The sequence below is a fragment of the Urocitellus parryii genome, chromosome 8, assembly GCF_045843805.1.
Source record: "Urocitellus parryii isolate mUroPar1 chromosome 8, mUroPar1.hap1, whole genome shotgun sequence".
Taxonomy (NCBI): domain Eukaryota; kingdom Metazoa; phylum Chordata; class Mammalia; order Rodentia; family Sciuridae; genus Urocitellus; species Urocitellus parryii.
The window spans coordinates 124,071,208-124,097,798 of NC_135538.1; the positions used below are offsets into that span (position 1 = coordinate 124,071,208).

At 35.7% G+C, this 26,591-nt stretch overlaps 1 pseudogene; it reads left to right on the plus strand.

Annotated features, from left to right (window-relative positions):
• The first annotated feature begins 1,647 nt into the window (after positions 1–1,647).
• On the plus strand, positions 1,648–21,085 carry LOC113177878 (olfactory receptor 2G3-like; annotated as a pseudogene).
• The last annotated feature ends 5,506 nt before the right edge of the window (positions 21,086–26,591 follow it).

Sequence of the window (26,591 nt, forward strand, 5' to 3'; positions counted from 1 at the left end):
AATACGCATGCCATCAATGAGCAAACTGCGAAAAACAAAGCAAGTTGAAAATAAAATGATTTCTATACACATAGATAACATGATAATTATACAACAGATATAATAGATGCATAAACTAAAAGATACATAGAGTAATTAGAGTTTGGGATACAGTAAGAATAATTATAATATGAAATAGGAGATATTAGATATGTCTATCATTAATATTCATTGCTTTTCTAAGAAGCAATCAATTACTGAAGGTATAATCAACAATCAAATTAAGGAAAGTCTTCTGTGATCTCTCTATTGGAGGCATTGTTCTGCTTTATAAATATTGCTCTCTAGAAAAATCTAATTCATTTTAAAATCTAACTCAAGGCAACACACTTTAAGATGTTTTAATTGTAAGATACACAAAGTAGAGAGAACTAACATAATCCATTGACCTTTTATAAAATAAATTATATAGCTGGTATAAGTATAGTTCAAACTACTAACTTGCAAAGTTAAGAAGTATAGTTATGAAAATTCAAACTTTGATTGGTCAATTTTGGAGTTCCCAAAAAACTCCCTGCAGCATATTGATTAACTATGATAGTTATAAATATTCTTTTATAAAAGCCTTTCTAATGAAAATTTCTGATTAGGTCTCAAACAGCCAAACTAGAAAACAAATAAATCTATAAATCTTAGATTGTTATGTTCAGATTCAGATAATTATATAGACCATTAAGAAAATATGAGCCTAATTTTCTTTGACATCTGCATGAGCTCTCTCTCTCATTCAGCGAGTAGGACCAGGGAACAGGGTAGAGGAGAGTGTGACTGTGATCAAGACCTCTAGAGACCAAGCAGGAAGCAGGTCTGATTTTATTGTTCAGTTACCATGTATATATACTCAGGCAGTAGCTAAGCAGATTACAAGCAGCCACCAATACAATCTCTGCCCAACTGTTCCTGCAGCGACCAATCAAGGAATGGGCCATGGATCAAGCACAGGGACTACAACATGCAGCCTCATGCCCAGGGCTGTGCCTATGGGGTAAGCAGTTTGCGACTCACACACCTAGCACAGGGGAGTGGTTTGCCACTCACATGCCCTTAACCTATGCCACTGCCATGTATGCAGTATTCCATGCACTTGTCCCCACATCTCACTGTGCTGCAAGGACTTCTGCCAGGATTGCTGTTTTTCATTCAGTGGCCTTTACATGGTTACATAAGTGTCTCAAAACATAAGAAAAAAAATATTGCTATTATAAACAGTAAGGCCAGGGTAATAGCATTATAAGGATTGGTTAATTTGGCTACCAGGTTTTTCCAATGTTCAGTCCATCCCAGGAAAAAAGAAGAGGTTGTCAAGACAGACAACTTCATCTCATTGATTTTGAAAATTTCCTTAGTAAGGTTATGCATAATCATAAGATAGTAAGCATCCCAAGCACCCTTAAAATACTGAGAAAAATTAGAAAAGTGTAAGGTTACATTTTCAGATACAGCATATTGTGTGATACAAATACTACAAAATTCAGGGTCTCAAGTGAGCCTGTGCAACATAAACAGAATATCTAGTTGTTCCTGGTGGAGGTCTAGTTCTTGCTGAATGACTTAAATAGCAGCTCAGGACAGTTTATTAAGTCATTTTAAATGACAAAGGCTTCTGTCATGGCAGTAGACAACAGTCTGAGTAGTCTGGATACTCTGAGTGAGCAAAGCAGTGGCAGTGGCTATGGAGGCGATGGAGGCTACCAGGGCAATGATTACAATTAGAACAAAATAAGGAGGGCGAGGGGTGGTGGAAGTGAGGATACCATGAAAATAGAAGGAAGATCTGTGAAGTAGGGGAGGGCAAAATTAATATTATCAAATGGTTATACTACTGCTATCATTACACAGAATCAATGCAATCCCCATCAAAATACCAGTGACATTCTTCTGAGTAGTTTGAAAACAGTAATTGGATGAGAATTCTGAAAAGTAGATTTACATATTTGTTAAAAGTCATGTGAAATTAAATCATAATTACAGGTGTGATGGTATATGCCTGTGATCCCAGCTGCTCAGAAGGCAGAGGCAGGAGGATCACAAGTTTAAAGCCAGCCTCAGTAATTTAGCAAGGCCCTAAATATTCAGCAAGACTCTGTCGCTATATAAAATATAAACAAGTGGTGGACTTGAAGATTGCAGGCCAGAGGGAGGCAGAATTCTGTGTTTCTCTGTGATCCAGATCTCACCTAATCATAATACTGCATCTTGGAAAGTGTTAAAGGACCCCTATACAACTTCTTTCTGCAGAAATCACCAGCCCTGAGACCACACACAGGGCTCTGAGCCTTAGCATTGATCACGACTCTGGAATCCTGGCCCCCAATACCCAAAGTCTGAAGTTCTATCCAAGCAGGGCTCGAGAGCATCTTACCAGAATCATCTATCAGCACCTCTGCAGAACTCCCAGACTTCACTCCACTCCTACTCAAGTCACTAAGCTACTACCTACCCATAGCACAATGCCATCACCCAATTCCCCTCATCTCACCAGACACACTGGTGCTGGAAGCAGACTGCCTGCTTCTTGACTCACCTTCCTCCTCATACTTGGTGGGGGCAGCTTCAAGATTGGATCTCCAGCTGGCCAGGTACCAGGTTTTCAACTCCACCCTCTCCCCAGCAGTGGTAACCCAACACAGCAACTACCCAACACAAAACAGCTCTCACTTGGACAGGTATGCAGTCTGACCAGGGGACTGCCCAAGGGAGCCCCAGTGTAAGAGGTTCCTCAATTGAGAACTGCTAAGGGAGAGGGGCTAAAGTTTGGAGTCTAACAGAGAGACAAGGAACTGGGAAATCTCCAGACAAGATAGGGAGATAGTACTGGGTGCTCAACTCATATGAGCAGTCCCAGAAAGAGAACCATGAGTTGCATTCTCCCTGTAGGGACTGGCTGGTGCCACTCCTGGCTTCCAGGTGTCCTGCACCAGGACCAGCCTTCCCTCCCTGAATACCTCCACCATAAAGAGGGCAAAGACACCAGCTTACAACACCCAACCCCACCTGTTGGATGAGAAGATAAGCAGAAAAGATACTGTTCTCTAAAACTTGCAACAGTCTTGGTTTCTAACTTGTAGTATTTTTTTCTCTTTCTCTTCTAGTGTTCTATCCTCCAGCCCTCACATCCCCAACATATGTGAAACCAAAAACTTTGCATGAAATAGGATTTTGAAGACTGAGTCATCTAAATAATATAATATAGAGGTTTTGTATATGCCCTTTTTTTCTTTACTTTTTTTCTTTCATTCTTCTTTCCACGTCCAAATTTTACTATTTTTACATCCTTTATTTTTCTAAATACATATGTGTGTTTGTTTTATGTACTCTACTATCTTCCCATGTACATCTTGTCTACCCTAAATTACATCTTGTCTATTCTCTTGCTATTAACTCTCTTCATTAGATTTCTCTTTCGCACTTCCTAAGGTATATTAACTCTATATCCTCACATCCTACCTCCTCAGCATATCATCCTACACCCCAACCTGTTCATTTTCCACCATCAGAAACCTTTTTGTAAACCATTTCACAAAACTACTGATTATATTTTAGAAAATAATTGAATCCAACATTTCTGTACATTGAGGCTAAGCTGTAAGCATCTTAATAACAACAAATTGTTCATAAGGTGGTACATTGTTTATTTTGGGATCTGTTAACATTGTTCTTCCCACAAAGGAGAGGTCTTGGAACTCTACAAGAGCACTACAAACCTAGAAGATAAAAACAATAACACCCAAGACCCACAGAGCTGAAAAGGAAGACACACGAGCAACGTGAAAAGACAAGGGAAGAAAGTGCCCCCAAACAAATCAAGACACCACAGTATTAGAATCATTGCCAGCCACAGAAGAAGAAATTACAGAGAAGATGTTTAGGATGTACATGCTTAAAATGTTCTGTGAACTGAAGGAACATATAAGAGAGCAAATAAAGGCAATGAAAGTTTACTTTGACAAGGAGCTACAAAAACAAATACAGGAAGCAAAAGATCACCTCAACAGGGACATAGGAGTTCTAAAGCAAACAAACAAACAAACACACCAAACAGAAATCCTTGAAATGAAAGAAACAATAAATCAAATTAAAACTCAAATGAAAGCATCACCAACAGAGTAGACCACTTAAAATATAGGACATTAGACAATAAAGACAAAAATGTATAATCTTGAAAAGAACATAGGTTACACATGATAATGGTAAGAAACCATGAGCAGAACATTCAAGAAATATGGAATAGCATAAAAAGATAAAATTTAGTGCCATTAGGTGGAATCCCGCCAGCCAAGCACACACGGACCCTTGGGCCGAGCACGGGATTTCAGAAGGGGAAGGAAGCCGTACAGTCCCATCCCCCACAGCGGACACTCCACCGAGGCAGTCAGCGGCCACCATCCGGTAAAGCTGAAGGATACACAGCCACTCTCCTTCAGAGTTCAACATCAAAACAGGTTGGTGTCATTCAGCTCACCCCCCAGACAGCGGGAATTCGCATAAAATCTCTCCTAGGCTTGCTGGGAGAGGGAGTATCAAGCTGAGCCTCCATAAAGACTAGGGGGAAACTAGAGACACCTGACCTCCAACCCCTCCTCCCAGTAGCAGCCAAAAGGAAACCTGGCTAGCCAGCGCTGGGGGAGGGGCAAGCAGAAAAAATCAAAGTGATAGAGTGCCAGGGATCCCAACAGCCTGCAGCAGGACCCGGGAGATCCAGGCCAACTGATTCACGCGGCCTGCCCTGCGGCTACAGAAGGCGTGGCGCCTCAGTGAAGCCATTAATTAGCAAGCAGGGAGGTTAGGGACTGCCATTAGGTGGAATCCCGCCAGCCAAGCCCACCGCCCACGCCCGGAACAGGCCCAGCGACCTGCCAGCATGGTAGTCACGACACCCCAATTGGAATAGGGACAGAGCAGAGCCGCCTTCCACTCCCGGAACAGGCCCAGAGAGACGCCAGCGTGGTAGACACGTCACCCCAATTGGAGTAGGGGACAGCCGCCGCCCGCACCTGCAAGGGAGACTTTTCAACTATACAAGAGCAACATAAATAAATAGGGGGTAAATTTCAAAAACACAACAGTTGCACCAAGCTGAAAGAAACGCGAGCAGTATGAAAAGACAAGGAAAGAAAGGACCACAAGCAATGCAGGTCAACTCAACTTTAGAAGAGGTAATAGCTGCAACAGATGGAATATCAGATAAAGAGTTGAGGATATATATGCTTCAGATGATCTGGAGTCTCAAGGAAGACATGAGACAGCAAAATCAGACAATGAAAGATCACATTGACAAACAAATCCAGGAAGTAAAAGATCAATTTCACAGGGAGATAGAGGTAATAAAAAACAAACAAATAGAAATTCTAGAAATGCAGGAAACAATAAACCAACTTAAAAACTCAATTGAGAATACTACCAGCAGAGTAGATCACTTAGAAGAGAGAACATCAGACAATGAAGACAAAGTATTTCAACTGGAAAAGAACATAGACAGCTCAGCAAGTCTGCTAAGAAACCATGAGCAGAACATCCAAGAATTATGGGACAATATCAAAAGACCAAATTTAAGAGTCATTGGGATACAGGAAGGCACAGAGCTCCATTCCAAAGGAATAAACAGTCTATTCAGTGAAATAATACGAGAAAACTTCCCAGAATTGAAGAATGAGGCAGAATCCCAAATCCTAGAAGCCTACAGGACGCCGAATGTGCAAAATCATAAGAGAGCCACACCTAGACACATTATAATGAAGATGTCCAACATACAGAATAAGGAGAGAATTTTAAAAGCTGCAAGAGAAAGAAAGCAGATTACATTTAGGGGTCAACCAATCAGGATAACAGCTGATCTCTCAACACAGACTCTGAAAGCTAGAAGATCCTCGAATAACATATTTCAAACACTGAAAGACAATGGGCTCCAACCAAGAATCTTGTATCCGGCGAAATTAAGCTTCAGGTTAGAAGATGAAATTAAAACCTTCCACGATAAACAAAAGTTAAAAGAATTCGCAGCTAGAAAACCATCTCTTCAAAAAATCCTTGGCAAAATATTACAGGAAGAGGAAATGGAAAATAACATTGAAAACCAACAATGGGAGGTAGGACAGTAAAGGGGGGAAAGTAGTCAAAGAGGATAACAAATCAGGTTTAGTAACATCAATAAACAAATATGGATAGAAGAACAAACCATATCTCAATAATAACCCTAAAAGTTAATGGCTTAAACTCACCAATTAAGAGACACAGGCTAGTAGAATGGATCAAAAAACAAGACCCAACAATATGCTGTCTACAGGAGATGCATTTGATAGGAAAAGATATACATAGACTGAAGGTGAAAGGTTGGGATAAATCATATCACTCATATGGACCGCAGAAACAAGCAGGAGTGTCCATACTCATATCTAATAAAATAGATTTCAAGCCAAAGCTAATCAAAAGGGATATAGAAGGACACTTCATACTGCTCAAGGGAACCATACACCAACAAGACATAACAATCATAAATATATATGCCCCAAATAATGGTGCAGCTGTGTTCATCAAGCAAACTCTTCTCAAGTTCAAGAGTCTAATAGACCACCATACAATAATCATGGGAGACTTCAACACACCTCTCTCACCACTGGACAGATCTTCCAAACAAAAGTTAAATAAGGAAACTATAGAACTCAATAACACAATTAACAACCTAGACTTAATTGACATATATAGACTATACAACCCAACATCAAGTAGCTACACTTTTTTCTCAGCAGCACATGGAACCTTCTCAAAAATAGACCATATACTATGTCACAGGGCAACTCTTAGACAATACAAAGGGGTAGAGATAATACCATGCATCTTATCTGATCATAATGGAATGAAACTGAAAATCAATGATAAAAGAAGAAAGGAAAAATCAAGCATCACCTGGAGAATGAACAATAGGTTGCTGGGTGATCAATGGGTTTTAGAAGACATCAAGGAGGAAATTAAAAAATTCCTAGAGTTAAATGAAAACACAGACACAACATATCGGAATCTATGGGACACATTGAAAGCAGTTCTAAGAGGAAAATTCATTGCTTGGAGTTCATTCCTCAAAAAAAGAGAAAACCAACAAATAAATGATCTCATACTTCATCTCAAAATCCTAGAAAAAGAAGAGCAAAACAACAGCAAAAGAAGTAGAAGGCAAGAAATAATTAAAATCAGAGCTGAAATTAATGAAATTGAAACAAAAGAAACAATTGAAGAAATTGACAAAACTAAAAGCTGTTTCTTTGAAAAAATAAATAAAATTGACAGACCCTTAGGCACGCTAACGAAGAGAAGAAGAGAGAGAACCCAAATTACTAGCATACGGGATGAAAAAGGCAATATCACAACAGACACTTCAGAAATACAGAAGATAATCAGAAATTACTTTGAATCCTTATACTCCAATAAAATAGAAGATAGTGAAGGCATAGATAAATTCCTTGAGTCCTATGATCTGCCCAGATTGAGCCAGGAGGATATAGACAACCTAAACAGACCAATAACAATAGAGGAAATAGAAGAAACCATCAAAAGACTACCAACTAAGAAAAGCCCAGGACCGGATGGGTATACAGCAGAGTTTTACAAAACCTTTAAAGAGGAACTAACACCAATACTTTTCAAGCTATTTCAGGAAATAGAAAAAGAGGGAGAACTTCCAAATTCATTCTACGAGGCCAACATCACCCTGATTCCGAAACCAGACAAAGACACTTCAAAGAAGGAAAACTACAGACCAATATCTCTAATGAACCTTGACACAAAAATCCTCAATAAAATTCTGGCGAATCGGATTCAAATACATATCAAAAAAATTATACATCATGATCAAGTAGGATTCATCCCTGGGATGCAAGGCTGGTTTAATATACGGAAATCAATAAATGTTATTCACCACATCAATAGACTTAAAAATAAGAACCATATGATCATCTCAATAGATGCAGAAAAAGCATTCGACAAAGTACAGCATCCCTTTATGTTCAAAACGCTAGAAAAATTAGGGATAACAGGATCATACCTCAACATTGTAAAAGCAATCTATGATAAGCCACAGGCCAGCATCATTCTGAATGGAGAAAAATTGAAGGCATTCCCTCTAAGATCTGGTACAAGACAGGGATGCCCTCTCTCACCACTTCTATTCAACATAGTCCTCGAAACACTGGCCAGAGCAATTAGACAGACAAAAGAAATTAAAGGCATAAAAATAGGAAAAGAAGAACTTAAATTATCACTATTTGCAGATGATATGATTCTATACCTAGCAGACCCAAAAGGGTCTACAAAGAAGCTATTAGAACTAATAAATGAATTCAGCAAAGTGGCAGGATATAAGATCAACACGCATCAATCAAAGGCATTCCTGTATATCAGCGACAAATCCTCTGAAACAGAAATGAGGAAAACTACTCCATTCACAATATCCCCCCAAAAAATAAAATACTTGGGAATCAACCTAACAAAAGAGGTGAAAGATTTATACAAGGAAAATTACAGAACCCTAAAGAAAGATATAGAAGAAGACCTTAGAAGATGGAAAAATATACCCTGCTCATGGATAGGCAGAACCAACATCATGAAGATGGCAATATTACCAAAAGTTCTCTATAAGTTTAATGCAATGCCAATCAAAATCCCAGCAGCATTTCTTGTAGAAATAGATAAAAGAATCATGAAATTCATATGGAATAATAAAAGACCCAGAATAGCAAAAACAATGCTAGGCAGGAAGTGTGAATCAGGCGGTATAGCGATACCAGACTTCAAACTATACTACAGAGCAATAGTAACTAAAACAGCATGGTACTGGTACCAAAACAGGCGGGTGGACCAATGGTACAGAATAGAGGACACAGTAACCAACCCATAAAACTACAACTATCTTATATTTGATAAAGGGTCTAAAAGCATGCAATGGAGGAAGGATAGCATCTTCAACAAATGGTGCTGGGAAAACTGGAAATCCATTTGCATCAAAATGAAGCTGAATCCCTATCTCTCGCCATGCACAAAAGTTAACTCAAAATGGATCAAGGAGCTTGACATTAAACCAGAGACACGGCATCTGATAGAAGAAAAAGTAGGGTATGATCTACATACTGTGGGATCAGGCTCCAAATTCCTCAATAGGACACCCATAGCGCAAAAGTTAACAACTAGAATCAACAAATGGGACTTACTCAAACTAAAAAGTTTTTTCTCAGCAAAAGAAACAATAAGAGAGATAAATAGGGAGCCTACATCCTGGGAACAAATCTTTTTTTTTTTTTTTTTAATTGGTCGTTCATAACATTACATAGTTCTTAATACATCATATTACACGGTTTGATTCACGTGGATTATGAACTCCCCCTTTTACCCCGTATACAAATTGCTGTATCACATCAGTTTCCCTTCCATTGATTGACATATTGCCTTTCTAGTGTCTGATGTATTCTGATGTCTGTCCTATTCTCTACTATCCCCCCTCCCCTCCCCTCCCCTCCCCTCCCCTTTTCTCTCTCTACCCCTTCTACTGTAAATCATTTCTTCCATTTGTATTATCTTGTCTTACCCCTCCTTTCCTCTTGTATGACATTTTGTATATCCCTGAGGATCGCCTTTACTCCACACACTTCAGATAGAGCCCTAATAACCAGAATATACAAAGAACTCAAAAAATTAGACAATAAGATAACAAATAACCCAATCAATAAATGGGCCAAGGACCTGAACAGACACTTCTCAGAGGAGGACATACAATCAATCAATAAGTACATGAAAAAATGCTCACCATCGCTAGCAGTCAGAGAAATGCAAATCAAAACTACCCTAAGATACCATCTCACCCTAGTAAGATTGGCAGCCATTAGAAAGTCAAACAACAATAAGTGCTGGAGAGGATGCGGGGAAAAGGGCACTCTTGTTCATTGCTGGTGGGACTGCAAATTGGTGCAGCCAATTTGGAAAGCAGTATGGAGATTTCTTGGAAAGCTGGGAATGGAACCAGCATTTGACCCAGCTATTCCCCTTCTCGGTCTATTCCCCAAAGACCTAATAAGAGCATGCTACAGGGACACTGCTACATCGATGTTCATAGCAGCACAATTCACGATAGCAAGATTGTGGAATCAGCCTAGATGCCCTTCAATAGATGAATGGATAAAAAAAATGTGGCATTTATACACAATGGACTATTACTCTGCATTAAGAAATGACAAAAACATAGAATTTGGAGGGAAATGGATGGCATTAGAGCAGATTATGCTAAGTGAAGCTAGTCAATCTTTAAAAAATAAATACCAAATGACCCCTTTGATATAAGGGGGGTAAACAAGGACAGGGTAGGGATGAAAGTTTGAGAAGAAGATTTACATTAAACAGGGATGAGAGGTGGGAGGGAAAGGGAGTGAGAATGGAAATCGCATGGAAATGGAAGGCGATCCTCAGGGTTATACAAAATGACATATAAGAGGAAAGGAGGGGTAAGACAAGATAATACAAATCGAAGAAATGATTTACAGTAGAAGGGGTAGAGAGAGAAAAGGGGAGGGGAGGGGAGGGGAGGGGGGATAGTAGAGAATAGGACAGACAGCAGAATGCATCAGACACTAGAATGGCAATTTGTCAATCAATGGAAGGGTAACTGATGTGATACAGCAATCTGTATACGGGGTAAAATTGGGAGTTCATAACCCACTTGAATCAAACTGTGAAATATGATGTATTAAGAACTATGTAATGTTTTGAACGACCAACAATAAAAAAAAAGATAAAATTTAAGAGTTACTGGGATAGAGGAAGGCATAAAAGACCAAAGGAATGAACAATCTATTCAATGAAATAATATAAGAAAACTTTTCAATCATGTAGAATACATTGGAAATCCAAATTCAAGAAACCTACAGGATGCTGAATGTACAAAATCACAACAGATCCACACCAAGTCGCATTATAATAAAAATGCCCAACATACAGAATAAAAAAGAGAATTTTAAAAGCCATGAGAAAAATGAATCAAATGACATATAGGGAAAAACCAATTAGGATAACAGCATATTTTTCATCACAGACCCTAAAAGCTGGAAGATCCTAGAAAAACATATATCAAGCTGTGAAATAAAACAGGTGCCAACCAAGAATCTTGTATTCAGCAAAATTAGGCTTTAGATTTGAAGATAAAATTAAAAAACCTTCCATTAAAAACAAAAGATAAAAGAATTTATAGCTAGACAACTGGCACTAAAAACATCCTTGGACAAATATTCCATGAAGAGAAAACAAAAAACAACAATGAAAATCAGCAGGAGGTAGTACCCTAAAGGAAAAACTAATCAAAGAAGAAAATCAATCATGTTAAATAACAAAAATAGACAATTAGGACTGGGAATACAAACCATGCCTCAATAGTAACCCTGAATGCTAATGGCTTAAACTCACCAATCAAAAGACATAGGCTAGCAGATTGGATTTTTTAAAAAAGATCCAACAATATGCTGCCTATGAGAGACTCATCTGATAGGAAAAGACATACACAGAATGAATGTGAAAGGTTGGGAAAAATCATACAACTCTGAGGTACTGAGTAAGCAAGCAGAGGTTTTCATCCTTGTATTAAATAAAGAAGACTTCAAGCCAAAGTTATTCAAAAGGAGTAAAGATGGACATTATATACTGCTCAAGGGAACCATACACCAACAAGACATAAGAATCATAAATATATATTCCCCAAACAATGGTGTACCTATGTTCATCAAAAAAACTCTTCTCAACTTCAAGAGTCAAATTGATCACAACACAATCATCTTGGGTGAGTTTATCACACCTCACTCACCAATGGATAGATCTTTGAAACAAAAGGTGAATAAAGAAATTATAGAACTCAATAATACAGACTTAATAATTTAGACTTTAACTGACATATATAAAATATTTCAGCCTGCATTAAGCAGATACAGTTTCTTCTCAGCAGCACATGGATCCTTCTCTAAAATAGACCATATACTATGCCACAAAGCAATTCATAACAAATACAAAATAGTAGAAATACTATTGGAAATCAATGACAAAATAAAAAATTAAAATTACTCCAACACCTGGAGACTAAACAATATGCTACTGAATGAACAATGGGTTGCAGAAGACATCAAAGAGGAAATTAAGAAATTCTTAGAGGTAAATGAGAACATAGACACAACATATCAAAAACTGTGTAACACTATAAAAGCAGTTCTAAGAGCAGAGTTCATTGCATGGATATCATTTCTTAAAAGAAGAAAAAGTTAACAAATAAATTACCTCACTTTACATCTCAAAGCCCTAGAAAAAGAAGAACAAATCAGCAGCATAAGCAGTTGAAGGCAAGAAATATTTAAAACAGAACTGAAATCAATGAAATCAAAACAAAAGAAACCATTGAAAAAACTGACAGAACAAAAAGTTGGTTCTTTGAAAAAAATAAATAAAACTGATAGACTCTTATCTATGCTAACAAAGAGAAAGAGAGGACTCAAATTACCAGCATAAGTGATGAAAAAGATAACATCACAATAGACACTACAGAAATATAAAGGATAATTATAAATTATTTTGAAAACTTACACTCCATTAAAATAGAAAATATTGAAGCCCCCAACAAATTTCTTAAGTCATACAACTTCCATAGATTGAATCAGGATGATATACACAATTTAAACAGACCAATATCAAGTGATGAAATACTGATGCTATCAGAAGGCTACGAACCAAGAAAAGCCAAAGAAGGGACAGATACACAGCCGAGTTCTACAAGATCTTTAAAGAAGAACTAATACCAATACTTTTCAATTTATTTCAGGAAATACAAAAAGAGGCAGCCCTATGTCTCTCCATGCACAAACTTACCTTGGAATTAAACCAGAGACTCTGCATCTAATACAAGAAAAAGTAGGCCCTAATCTTCATCATGTGGGATTAGGCCCCAACTTCCTTAATAAGACTCCTATAGTGCAAGATTTTAAACCAAGAATCAATAAATGTATTGGACTCAAACTAAAAAGTTTCTTCTCAGCAAAAGAAACAATCTTTGAGGTGAGTGAACATCTTGGGAGCAAACTTTTACCCTTCATACATCAGATAGAGCACTAATCTCGAGGCTATATAAAGAACTCAAAATCTAAGCAACAAAAAAAAGAAATAACTCAATCAATAAATGGACCAAGGATATGATCAGAAACTTTTCAGAAGAGAATACACAATCAATCAACAAATATATGAAAAAATGTTCATCATCTCGAGCAATTAGAGAAATGCAAATCAAAACTACTCTAAGATACGATCTCCCTCCATTCAGAATGGCAGATATTATGTAGACAAACAACAATAAGTTTTGTCAAGGATATGGGGAAAATGGCACATTCATACATTGCTGGTAGAACATTCAAATATGGAAAGCAATATGAAGATTCCTTTGAAAACTGGGAATGGAACCATTATTTGACCCAGCTATCCCTCTCCTTGGTGTATACCCAAAGGACTTAAGAACAGCATACTACAGGGACACAGCCACATTTATGTTTATAGCATCACAATTCACAATAGCTAAACTGTGGAGCCAACCTAGATGAATGGATTAAGAAAGTGTGGCATATATACACAATGGAATATTCCTCAGCAATAAAAGAGAATAAAATCATGGCATTTGCAGGTAAATGGATGGTGTTGGAGAAGATAATGCTAAGTGAAGTTAGCCAATTCCAAAAATACAAATGCCAAATATTTTCTCTGATATAAGGTGAGTGACTCATAGTGGGGTAGGGAGAGGGAATATGGGAGGAAGAGACGAACTCTACATAGGGCAGAGGGGTGGGAGGGGAAGGGAGGAGGCAGGAGGTTAGCAATGATGGTGGAATATGATGGACATCATTATCCAAAGTACATGAAAGAAGACATGAATTGTTGTGAACATACTTTATATACAAACAGAGATATGAAAAATTGCGTTCTATATGTGTAATAAGAATTGTGATGCATTCTGCTGCCATGTATTTAAAAATTAAAAGCATTAAAAAATATATAAATAAATAGATTTAAATAAATAAATAAATAAATAAATAAATAAACAGCAGCAAAAACAAACAAACAAAACAATATCCTTAAAAAAATACTTGGGAAAACTGAACAAAAGAGGTGAAACATCTATACATTGAAAAATACAGAACCCTAAAGACAGAAATCAAAGAAGGTCTCAGAAGATGAAAAAATATACCTTGCTCTTGATTAGGCAGTATTAATATTATCAAAAAGACAATACTACCAAAAGCACTATATAGATTTAAGGCAATTCTGATCAGAATCCCAATGGCATTCCTCATAGAAATATAAAAAGCAATCATAAAATTCATCTGCAAAAATAAGAGACCCAGAATAGCGAAAGCAATTCTTAGCAGGAAGAGTGAAGCAGGTGGCATCACTATACCAGACATTAAACTATACAACAGAGCAATAGTAACAAAAATGGCATGGTATTGTCACCAAAACATACTAGTAGAATAATAGTACAGAATAGAGGGCACTGAGACTAACCCATGAACCTAAAATTACCTTATATTAGACAAAGGAGCCAAGAACTTGTATTGGAGTAAAGATAGCTTCTTCAACAAATCATACTGGGAAAACTGGAAATCCATATGCAACAAAATGAAATTAAACCCCTATCTCTCTCCATGAACAAAACTCAACTCAGACTGGATGAAGGACCTAGGAATTAAACCATAGACTCTGCATCTAATACAAGAAAAAGTAGGCCCTAATCTTCATCATGTGGGATTAGGCCCCAACTTCCTATAAGTACAAGAATCCTATAGTGCAAGATTTAAAACCAAGAATCAATAAATGTAATGGACTCAAACTAAAAAGTTTCTACCCAGCAAAAGAAACAATCTTTGAGGTAAGTAGAGAGCCTACATCTTGGGAGCAAATTTTTACCCCTCATACATCAGATAGAGCACTAATCTCTAGGGTATATAAAGAACTCAAAAATATAAGCACCAAAAAAAGAAATAACCCAATCAATAAATGGGCCAAGGACATGATCAGAAACTTCTCCGAAGAGGATATACAATCAATCAACAAATATAAGAAAAAATATTCATCATCTCGAGCAAGTAGAGAAATGCAAATCAAAACTATTCTAAGAAACCATCTCCCTCCATTCAGAATGGCAGCTATTATGTAGACAAACAACAATAAGTGTTGGCAAGGATGTGGGGAAAATGGCACACTCGTACATTGCTGATAGAACTTCAAATTGGCGCAGCCAATATGGAAAGCAGTATGAAGATTCCTTGGAAAACTGGGAATGGAACCACCAAATTGACCCAGCTACCCCTCTCCTTGGTGTATACCCAAAGGACTTAAAAACAGCATACTACAGGGACACAGCCACATTCCATGTTTATAGCATCACAATTCACAATAGCTAAATTGTGCAACCAAACTAGATGTCCTTTAATAGATGAATGGATTAAAAACAGTGACATATATGTGCAATGGAATATTCCTCATCAATAAAGAGAATAAAATCATGGCATTTTCTGGCAAATAGATGGCATTGGAGAAGATAATGCCAAATGAAGTTAGTCAATCCCCCAAAAACAAATGGTGAATGTTTTCTCTAATATAAGGAGGCTGACTCATAGTAGGGTAGGGAGGGGTAACATGGGCGGAATAGACAAACTCTAGATAGGGCAAAGAGGTGAGAGGGGAAGAGAGAGGGCAGGGGGTTAGCAATGATAGTGGAAAGTGATGGACACCATTATCCAAAGTACATGTATGAAGATACGATTTTGTGTGAACATAATTTTATACAAACAAAAATATGAAAAATTGTGGTCTTTATGTGCAAGAAGAATTGTAATGCATTCTGTTATCATTTATTTTTTTTAAAATCAATAAAAGTAAATAAATAAAAATATATAAAAAAGTGGCCGTGATTAAGCACCCTTAATTTTAATCCCTAGTACTCCCCACAAAAAAATAAATCATAAAATAGCAACAGTAACAAAAATAATATAAAATTTGTATGAATAGACATAATCATTGGGTATATCTCTGGAAATATATAATGAAAAATTCATAAACTTTGTAAAAAGGTACAAATATCTGAAGTAGCAACATGCCATACAAATAGTATTTCAAATTAGTGAAGAAATATATTGTTTAGTGGATCAAGTAATGATACACCAAAATAAAGACAATATTAGATATCTGATTTTCCAGAATAACAAATATATATGAAAGAATGAAATATATAAAGAACTTACTTTAAACTTAGAATATCAATAAATAGGGATAAAATTAAGACAAATAATACTTACATAAATATTCACATAGAGTTGGGATTTGAAAAGTTTCTTGAGGTAGATAACACATAAGCTTCCTTATTAAATATACAATAAAATGCCTATACTTAATTATATGAAATATTTATTTCAATAATTTATAATGTACAATAATATTTTATGCAAATCTAATGAGTATAAATGTGGAATTTAAACAAATAATTTGGTAAACCCTTATAATGGAATTTTATTGAGACAATGATCTATGGTTAATATTTTCTGACACTGAAAAAATATTTATACTTGTTAGTGAAAGTAACTGGCCTACAAAGGAGACATGGCTCATTTACTCAATTATGTAGTTAACTTTTAATAGCAATGATACAAACTTCATTCATAGCACCCATAGCACCCATAGCAATGAACTAAAGAACATATGTATGTAAGAAGTCTGAATATGGGTCAGAGAATTTTCCTTTAATACTGTCAGGAAAAACAAAACAAAATGGCCTGTTGAGAAATGCCTTCTTTTACATGTCTCTCTTGAGAAAGAAAAGTTCTGGACACTAATCAACTCCATAATTAGAAATTTAGAAATATAGATCCAGATGGTCTTGAGAGAATCCATATCCTGTGTATTTTTCATTTATTCTAATCTGAGTTTCTCCAGGGAAAATTACTCAAGCCATATTTACTTTCACCTGGGTATAGGGCAGTTATATTCACTCCAAGAGAGAAACCTTATTATGCTAAGGTCATATCACCAGCAATATTCTCTACATGCCAATAAGTGTGAAAGGGAAAGAGAGAGATGACCTAGAGGATGTAAGTAATCCTCTAAATGTCTTGCATCGCCACGTCTTCCCACTCTGAGCTGCCTCCAGTCACACTAGTCAGTACCAATTTAGCTACTTCCCTGATTGAGTCACTGTGTCTCTCCCTCTGTATATTCATTAAAAATAACTGTATTCATACAATAAGAACTATCATAAAAAAAACTTGGGGAGAATAAATTTCTTGATCTTTTTGCCAAAAGAAAAAAGGATTTTTCTCTGGAAAATTATTTTCCAAATAGTACTTCAGTCCTTTGTTCATATATAAGATGTGAAAAGAGGTTTTTACAATTCTATTTTGGTTTCAACACACACACACACACACACACACACACACACACACACACACACATTTCTGACCACTCTCTTTTCTAGGTCTTGTTCAGTGATTCCATTCAAGCCTCAAGTCAGACTTGAACTGTGGAGAAAGCAAATTCCTACACATCCCATTTCAGAGTTAGGAGCTGGTTCTCAGGAGAAATATATATATAGTTATTCTTCAACCTAATCATCTAATCAGAATTAAAAAAATAGAATAATTCATGGGTAGAAGTGAAAAGTTCTTCTTGAAAAATTACTTATAATCCCAATGTTTTAACAATATTTTGAGTATTGTAATAGTAAAATGTGAGAGGAATAATTAGATTATTCCTACATATTTAAGATTCTTGCAGACTCTTAAGCACATACACAAATGTTATTTACCTATATAAAATTAAAATTAAATTGCTATTTTGTGGTAATCATATTACAATGACTACATTTATCAAACGTCATGTATATTATGAATATATTCAATTTATATTTATCAATAGTACTTCAGTATAGCTGTAAAAAATTCACTGTAAATAATGTGGAATATGAATTGCACAAACAAAAATGATCTTAATATTATATAATCAGTTTATAAAATCAATTGGTTTTAACAGCACTTTTGAATTCTATTAATTTAAACAGATATGTTACATACTTGATTCTGCATTTAAAATCTTAAAAAAGAAAACAAACTAAAATTTTATCTATAAAGTTGCTTCTAAACCTAATATCCTATCAAATTATGTAATTTTCAAATGTAGGAAATTGGGAATTTCTGGATTTATGCTTATGAATAAACTCATATTTAAGAAACATTACATTCTGAAAGAGTTCAAATTTAAGATGATTCTAAAGTTTTTAAAAGTATATACTTTGTGCTATTTTCTTAAGGAAATGGGAAAAACTTATGCTTCTATTAGATCTGAGCATTTGTTTAAACTACTGAATTAGTTACTTTAGTAACTCAAACTAAAAACATACCAGTCTGAGACAAATTACCATTTTATGTTAAGCAGAATTAGGAATATGCAGAATGTGGAACTCTATATAGCATATTATTCAAGCTTTCTAAGTAGAATTCTTATTAGCTACGCATGTCTATAATTTAGGTCCAGAATTTAAAACATTAAGACATTATTCCCCCCACATTCCAGACACAATTTTACTGTTTGAATACAAACACATCTGAATAAAACAAAAAAAGATCCTTCATTATTCATAAAAGTAAATGATTCAAGAAGATGCTATCATGAGACAGAAAATTTGGTAGCACTAATGATAACATCATAAAAAATAGTAAGTGAAGAGGCAGGGAGGATTGTACTATGATCCAATCTCCTTTTATTTATTAAGCAGAGAATACAAAGTGAGTTAAGCAAGATATGATTTGTCTTCTCATGATTTTAAAAAAAAAACTACAAGCAACTTGTCTTTAAAGGAATTGGTTATAGATTTCCCCCTTATTTTTATCAAAAATATCTCATGCTTATCTGTCTCAAGATGCGTGTGCACATCTGAGATTTTCTGCTTGTGTGTTTTCATATGTATATATGACCTATTTTTTATCACATTTAAGAGGTAGAAGATTTTATGTAAGCACTCCTAAGTATGTTATTAAAGAATGAAGCTTTATTTAGATTCCTTCTATATTGACACCTGAATCTAACCCCTATCTCTCACATCAGTTAATTAAATGTAAGAAACATCATCATAATTCACCTTGTGTGTGAGACAAAAAAAAGACACAAAATACATTCTAGTTATTTCCCTGACCAAATTCTTCACTGTTATCCACTATTTTTTGTATTGCAATTTCTATTACTATGAACAATGATTACTAACAATCCATTCAATGATAGCTTAAAATTAGTCTCAGCATTCACCTTTTACTCCCCTCCCACTTAAATAGCCACTGTTATGGTTTGGATATGAGGAGTTTTCCAAAAGCTCCTGTGTTAATTCGGAAACATTTAGAGGTGAGATGATTAGATTATTAGAAATGTAGCCTAATCTATTTTATGAATGAATCACTGAACGATCCATTGTACTGGGTGGTAACTGTAGGTGTATGGGGTATGGCGGGAGGTGGGTCACTTTTGATGTGCCCTTGAGGATTATATCTTGTCCCCCTGGCTCCTCTCTCATTCTCTCTGTGCCCCAGACACCATGAAGTAGCATGTGTCCTCCACCATGCCCTTCTTCCATGATGTTCCACCTCAACTCAAGCCTAGAACCATGGAGTTGGCTGACTGTGGACTGAATTTCTGAAACTGTAAGCTCAAAATAAACTTTTCCTCCTCTAAGTTGATATTATCAGGTTTGAGTGGTATGTGAGATAGATTTTTGTCATTGTAAACCAAGTGGAAGCTTTTCTTAAATAGATTGGCTTTAATAATAACTTTTGACAATAAGGGGGAAGAGACAACTCATGAAAAAAACAGGAGGTATCAAATTGTTAATGATACCAAAAAAATGTCAAAAAATGCCTTTGCATTCATGAATATCTTTTAATAATTATATTTATTCTTCTTTGTGTAATTTCATGGTTAAAAACCTTACCTAAATTTTATCTCAAATGTTGTAGGTCAATAGTAATAATGATACTTCTCTAAATTGATTCTATTTTTCTCTTTTACCTTTGAAGACTGATGGAAGAAAACAATGAAAGCTCTGAGGGAGGTTTTATTTTGCTTGGATTCTCAGACCAGCCCCAGTTGGAAATCATCCTTTTCGTGGTAGTTTTGATATTCTATCTTCTGGCCCTTGTGGGTAACACAGCCATCATCGTGGTCTCCAGCCTGGATTCCAAACTCCACACACCTATGTACTTCTTCCTCACTAATCTCTCCTTTCTTGACCTTGCCTTCACTACCAGCATCGTGCCCCAGCTGTTGTGGAACCTGAGGGACCAGCCAAGACCATCACATCCACCGGCTGTGTCCTACAACTCTACATGTCCCTCTCCTTAGGTTCCACTGAGTGCGTTCTCCTTACTATCATTGCATTTGGCCGATATGTGGCTGTCTGCAGACCTCTCAACTACACGACTGTCATGCACCCATCATTATGCAAGGCCCTGGCAGGAATATCCTGGTTCAGTGGAGTGGGAAACACTCTGATCCAAAGCACCATCACCCTGTGGCTTCCTCGATGTGGGCACCGTAGTCTCCACCACTTCTTGTGTGAAATGCCTGCCATGATCAAGTTGGCATGTGTTGACATCCATGCAAACCAAGCCCAGCTTTTTGTGGCTACATTAGTTCTCCTCCTCCTTCCCATGGCATTGATATCTGTCTCCTATGGATTCATCGCACATGCTGTGATAAAAATTAAGTCATCCCAAGCTTGGCGCAAGGCTCTAGGGACCTGTGGCTCTCATCTACTAGTGGTGTCCCTTTATTTTGGGACTAGCTCGGTCTATACATCCAACCACAGAGATCCTTTGGCCACAGCCAGGGCATGTTCCTCACACTCTTTTATACTGTTGTGACTCCCACCCTCAACCCCCTCATATACACCTTGAGGAACAAGGATGTGAAAGGAGCCCTGAGGAGACTGCTGAGGAGAGAACAAAATTTCTAATGGAAAAAATAAAGGGCAGTGACTTTCTTTTCTGGAAACTTATTAAAGAGACATAATATTAAATGACTGCTCCCTAAAGTGACTGACTGCCTCTCTGGCAGCATTTACATACAGTGTGGCCCACATTGTCTCAAAAAAAAAAATTGAGATTCAATTTCTGTAGCTCATGGAACCTGTGTGTTAAAAATATTTTCACAAACTCCCTTATTAAATGTATTTGAAAGGCTACACATACAGTAAGAATGGAAGATTTTGTAGATTTTCACTGCACATATATACATATATAACTGCATACATAATTAGGGAATTACAATGATATTTATTGTTTGAAAAATTGAAAAATATATATTAGCAAGAAGAAATTTTTGTAGTATTTCCTCTGTAGAACAATTCTCTTGTTATATTGTTGCAAGCATTTTGTATATATTATCTCAGCTCTTTCAAGAAAAAAATACAACATCACCAAACTTCAAAAAGTGGATTTTTTTGGCATACAGCACAAAATCTGTGAATCTACTTAAACTACTACTGAGAAAAAAATATTGACTTTTAACAAATAATAATTCAAATAATTTAAAATAATTATAAATAATTACTAAATAATTTAATGACTACTAAACATTCACATAATGGAGTCTCAGCTTGATCCAGGCTCTTGGAAAAATCTTGCATTCAATTCTATGTAACAGTCTCTTGCCTTCCTAGTGTCTTTATGGGGACCTGTGGTCTCTGGAGCCACACTTCCTTGGTTTGAAGGTTTGTTTTACTCACTTGCCGTTCATGACCCTGTTCTTTACCTTACCTGTACATTTCTCAATCACTTCTGACATGGTCAGTGACGATTAAATAAACTTAACTCATGCAAAGTGTCAAAAAGTCATGGCAGTGGTAAATACTGAGTAAATTTAATAATTATTTAAAATATTTCAAAAATAGAATGATATGGGCTGGGGTTGTGGCTCAGAGGTAGAGTGCTCTCCTAGCACATGCGAGGTCCTGGGTTCGATCCTCAGCACCACATAAAAATAAATAAATAAAATATGTGTTGTGTCTAACTACAACTAAAAAATAAAAATAAATTAAAAAAATATGGTACTCAGAATTCTCCATAGTCTTTCCACACAACCTCTGTCATTCCCAACATGTGCTTCATTTTGTGCTTGTGTTTGTTTTACATTTTATATTGAATGATACTTAGATTTTTTGTTTGTTTATTTATTTATTTATTTATTTGATATTATTTATTCATTTGATTTTTCCTGGAAACACTAAAACCAATCAAAATCTCTCTTCACACCTATTTGTATCAACACCAAATTGCAATCAAATATCAATTTTGACTTTGGAATCTTTGCTCTAAAGAATATTGTTGAAACTTTGAGTCAGAGTGCTTGGGTTCAAAGCCCAGTCCTATGAAACTAATCAACTAGAATAATGTTTAAATACGTATCATATTACACCAATTCACAGTATCCTCAACAATACAAGAGTGGGAACAATAGTTCCTAACTTACTTGACTACTGTGATAAGTAAATCTGATTGGGATATAGTTAAACTCAGAGCTATCTATTATGTATTAATAACAACCATCCAATAATTGTTAGTTACTTCTACACCACTTATACTATTCCAAACTTCATAACTTGATTGACCTTACTGATTTAATGATTTCTCTATGTCTTCAATCACTTCCTTGTATTATTCAGCAGCATTTAACTATGCCCAACTATTCCCTATATTTTTTGTAGCTCCTCTAATTTAGTGTAAAGTTGGAATGTGGATCCTGCTTTATACTTAGACTTCCCTTATCATCACAGCCATAGGAAACTCTTCTCCAAACTATTCCTAGTGGTGTCTTAACCCATTTTATCCATCACATTCACATTGTCACTGCCCCAGTTCAAATCTTCTATTCTGCTCCTTAAAAAGATAGAAAATATATAGCTATGAGCAGAAACACGTTTATGGTCATGTTTGGTTTGGAGGGCAGATTTGGTTTAATGACTGAAACCCAGGAGAGTGTGCAAACTGAGAGAGAGAAAGTAAGAAAAAGGGGGGGGGGGAGAGAGAGATATTAGGGAAAAAAGCTAGAGGAAGGGAAAGGATATACAAACCAGTATGGGTACTGATATGCATACAGCAGGAAGTCTTTCTAAGAAGAAGTATACTGTGCCAAGAAACAGCAGGGTCTTTCCTAAGAATTCAGCCCAAGGGCAATGACAAAGCTTTTCAGTAATTTCAACACAGTCAAACCAATCAAGTTTTTTCTTCATGGTTAGATATTTCAATAATTTACTGATTTTGTAAGAAAGCATTCTCATGATGATGTCATGACTGTATAGTTGTTTTCTTTCATTACTGGTTCTATAATCATCTGACAAGAATATTTATTGATGGTGTGATAGTGGTCACATGTCTCCTTTTCCATATGAATTATTAGTTATTACAGTAGCATCTAATAAAAAAATTATTTTTCTAGTGACCTGAAAAAACACATTTGTTTAAAACTTTAGAGTGTCTTATTCTACTCATAGTTTACAAAAAAAAATTATTTTTGTGGACCTTGAATTTTATGAATAGCTGATTCAGGATCTAATGGTATAATTATGTAATTTTCCTTCTTTAATTCTGTTATTTTGGTGAATTTTCATTATTCATCTTTTGGATCTGGAATAAATTCAATTTGGGAAATGAGTATGATTTATTTCATAATGGACTTCATAATATTTCAAACCCGTGTTAGTTTATCAGACTATCCTTTAGTTTTGACTGAAACAAGTATTTGAATTTTCCCTTTTATTTTTCAAACTTCTGATATATGTAAAAAATTTTTAGAAGTCAACTTGGAAAAAAACCTAGAGACTTGAACAAGTATGATACATAAGATCTCTCAATGAATTTTAAACAAAATAATCTGGTCAATTTTATTAGTCATCAGGGGAGTACAAAATTTAAGTAGTAATGAAATATCCATTACTTACTACCAGATGGATTAAAATGAAAAGAACACAAAACGCAGAGTGTAGGCATAGATGTGGAGCAATTGGGATTCCCAAGCCCTGAGAAGTATAAGTGTTTACATCAATTTTCAGGGTTAATGGTATCTACTAAATCTGAATATAATCTATGTCTAAAAAATTCATCAGAAGATAACTTACGTTTTTGTTTACCCAGAGATATGTGCAAAAATATTCATAGTGGCATTGCTTATAAAAGATGAACCTGAAAATGCTTAAATACTGATCAATACTACAATGGCTAAATATGAAGTGGTATATTCACCCAATGTAATACAATGCAGGAATAAAAATTATAATTCGCTGTTACCATCACCATAATGATTAAATTTCACAAAGACAATGTTGAATGAATAAAGGCAAAGACAAAAGTAATAATGATGCATTATTTTGTTTATATACCATTCAAAAATCATCATAAATGTTACATGTGATAAGTAAAAGTATTATATGGAAATGAATTGAGGGTTGTTCTGGAGTGTTGCTTGTTTTATTCCTCCATCAAGATGTGTTCATAATGTAAGAATTTATCAACCTACATCTTTATGAATTATTTGTTTGTTTGTTTGCTTTGAAGAGTACCTGGAATTAAATCCACCAAGCTACATTCCCCAGCCCTATTTTGTATTTTATTTAGAGACAGGGTCTCACTGAGTTGTTTAACATCTCCCTTTTGCTGAGGCTGGTTTTGAACTCGAAATCCTCTTGCCTCATCCTCCAGAGCTGCTGGGATTACAGGTGTGTACCAACATATCTGGCTGAACTATTTATTTGGATATGAAATAAATTTATATAAAGAATCAATAGGCTTTCATAAAATGCAGATTCTATTGAGGATTATGAATATTTTTTAGTACTGGGACTCAATGCACAGAAAATGATCAAGTTAGTAAACTGTTGTTTCCTTCAGATTCCGTATATGCTGTGAAGTTTGTCCAATTTTCTGCTACTCTTTTAGTACTATGTACACGCCTTAGCTATATGTGGTTGCCATCCATTGTTACATCACTGCAATTGTTTTCTTAGACCTGTAATTGGTATCATCTGGCTAGAACATGAGTTTTTACTCATACTCTGAAATATTGGAAAAGGAGTCAGTAGCCTTAGACAAAATGAAGTTCACCTCCTCTATTGAGAAAAAGTATGATTCAAGAAAAGCATAAAGTATGGGATGAATATGGTGTACTTATAAGCAGCAGGCAGGAAATTAATGAGATTTCCATCTGGGGACTTTGTTTGGTCTTAGAGTAAGATAACCTGTGCAGGGATGAGTGGGAGGATTTAATAATTTGTCCCAGTTTTCTATGACAGAAGAGAAGAACAACAGGATACACATAGAATGACTTCTGGGCAGACCAAAGAGGCCATTGGAAGAGAGACTGGGATTTTTAAAGGTGTGATTCCACAAAAGTCATATGTTTATGTCCATCAAACCCAGTGCTCGTAGGAAATGAGGAGAAAGCCCTGTAAAAATGTTCCATGTCTGAGTTTTCAGGGTAGATGTAAAGAAAGGATAAGAGAAATTTTTAAGGTTCCAATGAAATTATCTGCCAATAAGATGTATTTAGTGTGTGTGTGTGTGTGTGTGTGTGTGTGTGTGTGTAATACTAGATTATTGATAAAAATTTAATATGAATATATTTAAAACAGTGACTCAATATTGGGAGGTTATTAAAGTAAAAGTTAAAATCTTTGTGGTTTTGTCTAGTTTAAACAGTACTCTCTTACTGTTCAAACAGTAAGACTCTCTTTCAGAATGATCTCCTGGGACCATTGACTTTGGATACTATAGAGCTTGAGATTAATTGCCATATTGGGAGAACTGTGTCCCTGGGAACTTTTTCAATTCAATAGCCTGTGTCCTCTCCCAACCTCTCTTTATTTTCTGATCTTCAGGGATCTCCAATCTCAAATAACAGACCTACAACCAATTCATGGGCCTCAGACATTGATGTATCACTTCAAGGTAAAAATTGTTATTGCTTTGTGACTTAAATTTCCTCTTTTTAAAAAATGTGGTTATTGGGATGAAAAAAATAAAAAAAAAGCTTTTTCTCTTTTAATATATTCACTATTATTTATGCCTTGATTTTATATCTGCCTTATTCCCATGATTCTTAACTTTTAATAATAAATTAAGATTTTGGATTCAAGTCCATCTGGGTAAAGGGAGATAATATGGAACACATGTAATTTCAGATTTGGCAGCAGAGTTAAATACAATACTTCTATGGGCCTAAAATGAACACAATCTTACAAGTAAGGAACTTTCTCATGACCAGAATTAATCTTTCATTTCATTCTTTTGAGATTGTATATGTGTGAGAATGTGTGTTAAAATCTCTATTAAAAGTATCATTTGGCCAAGATGGGTAGAGGCTATAAGCAGGATTAGAATGAGAGTGAGATGTCTGAATTTATTTTATTGCATTGATAGAAGTAAAGTGAGAAAAGTGAAAATTATGCATATATGTATTTGGGGGTTTGT